Here is a 4807-nt window from a genome sequence, read left to right as displayed (position 1 = left end):
TGCCAGTAACATCCCCTTCCTGTTGTGACAGCCAAAAATGTCTCCAGGAATTACCAAATGTCTTCTGGGAGGCAAGATTGCCCTGAGTTGAGAACCACTGCTCTAAACTTATGGAGGTACTTGGCCTTCTTCCCACTCATGGTCACCTCGCTTACTTTCAGACCTGTGCACATTTTTTTTTTTTCTTCTGCAAAAGGCGTTATTGTTTCCATTTGGTCCAAGGCTTGGGAGAGGGCTCCAGGGTGGTTACAAAGCTGCCTAGTGGCTGCAGAGCGGGGCTTCAGGCAGAAGCTCTGACGCCAGAGGGGCTCCTCAGAGGCTGCTGGACTTCAGAGACTCCTATTTGTGCTCGAGGGTGAGCCTTTCAAAGAGATACTCGCCCAGCACCGCCTGCGGACCAGCCAGCCTGCAGAGGTTGGTCAGGTGGTCGCCCATCTTCTTGATGAGTTTCACCTGTTCCTGCAGGAAGCGGCTCTCCAGGAAGTCACAGAGCTGGGGGTCTGCGCGGGCAGAACCCAGGGCATGCAGGTCCAAAAGCACCTGGTTCAGGTTCTTCTCCACAAGCAGGATGACTTCCATAGCGTCCTGGGTTTTACTCCGCTCATTTCGGGAGGCTTCTGCACGTCTTGGAGGAAGGCACGGCCGCCGTGCTGGTTTTGCATTTTCAAGAGATGCTGGGCACCCTTGAGCTTCTCCTCAGCCAATTCATGGAAAAAGTGGTCCCCAGAGCCACATCGTCCTGGTGGAAATAGGAGCCCAGAGAGAGGTAAGTGCCGGAGGCACACAGATGCATGTTGGTTAGGCAGTTGATTGCGGCCTCCACCTCAACGGAATAATTCTGATGAATCTGGGAGCTCATGGTTAAAGGGTAATAAGGAGTTAAGTTCAAAAAATAATGTTGGCTTGTCCTCGAGGCTGAGGATAGCTGAGTTGCTGGTTCTGAAGGTTGCCACTGGAAAAAAGGTTGGAGGGTGATTGGAGGCTGGAGGAAGGGGCTGTCCCTGGCTCTGTTCCATCGAAACACTGTTGAAGCAAGAGACAGATCCCCAGGAGTGCAGAGCACACTGTTCAGATCTATGCATATTCTTCTTGCTCCTGTGCATTTCCTTTCCTACTCTTATCATCTTTCATGTTTCTGTTGAGGCTTTTGAGAAACTTTCCATGACCTCTCAAGATGGGTTCCCATCGTGCCCTGCATTTACCCTGATCTCAGCACTTTTTACAGTCTTCTACTTTATGTAATTATTAGCCATTCTCTTTTAATAGAATGTAAACTCCCCATAGGCCCATCCTAGCAAATTTTGCCTTTGTGGGCCTCTTTCTCCATAACAAATATTAAAATTATATTTTATGACTGCATTAATATAAAGACTAATACAATCCAGCCAGAATTATATTCATTTTTTTCCTTCTCATCCTAAAGTAAATTAAAATATTTTGTAGACCCCTAAAAATTATTGTGGGTCCTAGGCACTGTGTTCACCGTGCCTAATGGATAAGCTGGCCCTGGCTTCAAAAAGATGGACAGTGCCTGTCTTGGTCACTACTGTACACCCAATGCCTAGTACTAAGTAGCTGTTTAGTAAACAGTTCTCAAATGAATAAAATGATTAAAATTTTACTAAACAGGAAGTATTTCTAAATACTTGAACTACAAAAGACTTCCAATAAATTTAACCAAGTCAAGATATACTCATTTCATTAGATTTTGTTCCTAAATTCATTTGTGCTCTAGTTTTGACCTACTTGAAAAATGTTCTGCATTCTCTCATCATATTTATTATTAAAATATTTCTGATATGATTTAAAAAAAAATTTAAACAGATCCTTGATCATCTAGCTTTCTACTTCATTCTGATCAAATACCTGTGGTTAAACTGAAAATATAGGTCCATGGTATATATCAGATTACTTTATGTGGATTCTTCCATAATTTTTCTACTGGCTTTCTTTTATTTTGAAAAATATGGCTATAATATTTAAATTTGCAAGTCTGGTAGGATGTGTAAGAGTTAACTGACAAGAGTCCATTTTGCTTTGCTGGTACTTAGAATTGTGGTTTTTGACAGTTTTGTGAATTTGCAATTTTGTCAGTTTACCTAAGGGGTCATCAAGCACTGCCATATCGATCTATGCTAACCAGCATATAGTCTCTGCCCTCAAGGATTTCAAAGATTAGTGCTGTTCTTCAAACAGTTTCCTTTCTGGGATTAAAATGCATGCTTACAGTTAGCCCTCCTTATCCACAGTTTCCAAATCTGTGGATTCAACCAACAGTGGATGAAAAGTATTCAGAGAAAAAAATTCCAGAAAGTTCCAAAAAGCAAAACTTGAATTTGCTATACACTGGCAAGTATTTACATAGATTTTACATTGTATTTACAACTATTTACATAGCATTTACATGGTATTAGCTATTATAAGTAATCTAGAGATGATTTAAAGTGTACAGGAGAATGTGCATAGGTTATATGCAAATACTATGCTATTTTTTTAAAAAAATTTATTTATTTTATTTATTTATTTTTGGCTGCATTGGGTCTTCATTGCTGCGCCGGCTTCTCATTACGGTGGCTTCTCTTGTGGAGCACAGGCTCTAGGTGTTTGGGCTTCAGTAGTTGTGGCACACGGGCTCAGTAGTTGTGGCTCGCGGGCTCTAGAGCACAGGCTCGGTAGTTGTGGCACATGGGCTTAGTTGCTCCACGGCATGTGGGAACTTCCCAGACCAGCGATCGAACCCGTGTCCCCTGCATTGGCAGGTGGATTCTTAACCACTGTGCCACCAGGAAAGTCCCACTATGCTATTTTATATAAGGGACTTGAGCATCCTCTGATTTTGGTAACCGTGGGGTGGGGGTGGGGGTCCCCAATCCCCTGTGGATACTGAGGGACAACTGTACATTAGTAATCAAAGGCCTACTAGGTATTTGTGGAATAAGAGCAAAATAATTGACAGTCTTGGGAGAAGAGTGCATCACAGGCATGTTTAAGCCAAGCAAACTACTCCTGTTCTACTCTACAGCATATCTTTCTAGCGATAGAATATTTATGTCCTCCTGCTCTGTTAGCCGCTGTTCAAAATGTCTTTCTACAACTAAGAGTCATAACGTTGTCCTTCTTGAATTAAATATACTTTTTTAACACGTTGCAGTTCCCATGAGGACAGATATTATTCAGTGATAGCATTTTAGGTTATGTGATTTGTGATGACATGGCTGAAAACTCTTTTGTTTCATTAATAACATTTCTCCCTTTGTAGGATAATCTTTAAACAGGTTTCCCACCGTGTATTAAATCCAGCTAAAGAATGTGGTTTTAAGTTTGATTCCACAAAGGATGTGGCTTAATTTGGTTTCTATGAGTCAGTCTCACCTCAATTAAGCCTCCCCTAATCCTGTTGGTCAGAATCAATTGCTTTGGGACTTCCCTGGTGGCACAGTGGTTAAGAATCCGCCTGCCAATGCAGGGGACACGGGTTCGATTCCTGGTCTGGGAAGATCCTACCTGCCGCAGAGCAACTAAGCCCGTGCGCCACAACTACTGAGCCTATGCTCTAGAGCCCACAAGCCACAACTACTGAGCCCGTGAGCCACAACTACTGAAGTCTGTGAGCCTAGAACTCTTGCTCCGCAACAAGAGAAGCTACCACAATGAGAAGCCCGCGCACCGCAATGAAGAGAAGCCCCTGCTTGCTGCAACTAGCGAAAGGCTGCACGCAGCAACAAAGACCCAACGCAGCCAAAAATAAATAAATAAGTTAATTAATTAATTAATTAAAAAAAAAGAAGAATCAATTGCTTCTTTCTCTGAGCTCTCCCAGTGGGGTATTTGTATCTCTAGTATTTAGTTATTTGCCTAATTGTCTTATCTGTTACTAGAAGGAAGCAGGGACTCTCTTATTCCTCTCTATGCTCCCCTAAGCACCTAGCATATGCCTTGTACATAGTAGGTCTCAAAACATTTTTGCTGGATTAAAAATAATTTCATAGAAGAAATAGAATTTGTAATACCCATGATATCCTGAGACCTTAATGCACTTTAATAGTATGGGTACGTGAGTGTATTTGGTGGAACTCCTGTGTGAAATCTACTTAGATTTTTTTTTTTCAAACAGGATTTTCATCAGCCAGGCAGCTTTTAGTGTTCGAAACCTTATCACTACCGGCAGTAAATATCTTTGAAACTGCCAAGTGAGGGTCATTGGGCTAATGGATTTATTCACTATGATATTCTAGGAAATTATGCCATCCAACTTGCCAGAAGTTGTTTCAAGGTCAAATACTGAAATATCTAAGTAGATTACAGGGGTGCCTGGAAGATTCTTTTTTGATAGTCTCGCCTATTTCTACATCTCTATTACCAACTCTGATTACATATTTCTATCATCCAGTGTTCAGATGTACTTTCTTTACCACTCTTTCTATTTATAATTAGGATCCAGCACTTATTTGAATTTTCAGCTCACTGGATATTTCAGAAAATTTTACCCTTTGAGCAGCACTTCTTTGGCTCTAAAAACCAAGGAATAAAACCAGGAGGATGAAATAGTAACACTTCATTTGGAAATGGCTTCCTCTAGAGCAAGTGAACTCTGATTGGGAATTAGAATATGATCACACAGGTGCACTGAACAGGCTGAACAAACTCTCTTCTTACTGACAGATGTGTAATGATTGGCAAGTATTAAGACAATGGAAAATACAGCTTCCCCTCAGTCAGATCCTCTGAAAACATTATCCCTCCCTGGGCACTTCCTGTCCAGTTATTCACTCAAGACAGGTCTTCAATCACCTGGCCAATTATAAAA

The 4807-nt window shown here is 41.6% G+C and overlaps 1 pseudogene across 1 annotated transcript; it reads right to left on the bottom strand.

Moving 5' to 3' along the window:
- Nucleotides 1-364: 364 nt before the first annotated feature.
- LOC307069898 (ferritin light chain-like) lies at nucleotides 365-859 on the bottom strand (annotated as a pseudogene). Its single transcript has one exon. The product of its transcript is annotated as a ferritin light chain-like (transcript).
- Nucleotides 860-4807: the final 3948 nt, after the last annotated feature.

The sequence above is a fragment of the Hyperoodon ampullatus genome (assembly GCF_949752795.1).
Source record: "Hyperoodon ampullatus genome assembly, chromosome: X".
NCBI lineage: Eukaryota > Metazoa > Chordata > Mammalia > Artiodactyla > Ziphiidae > Hyperoodon > Hyperoodon ampullatus.
Note: the sequence above shows the minus strand (reverse complement) of the source record. Positions and strands in the feature narration are given on the sequence as shown.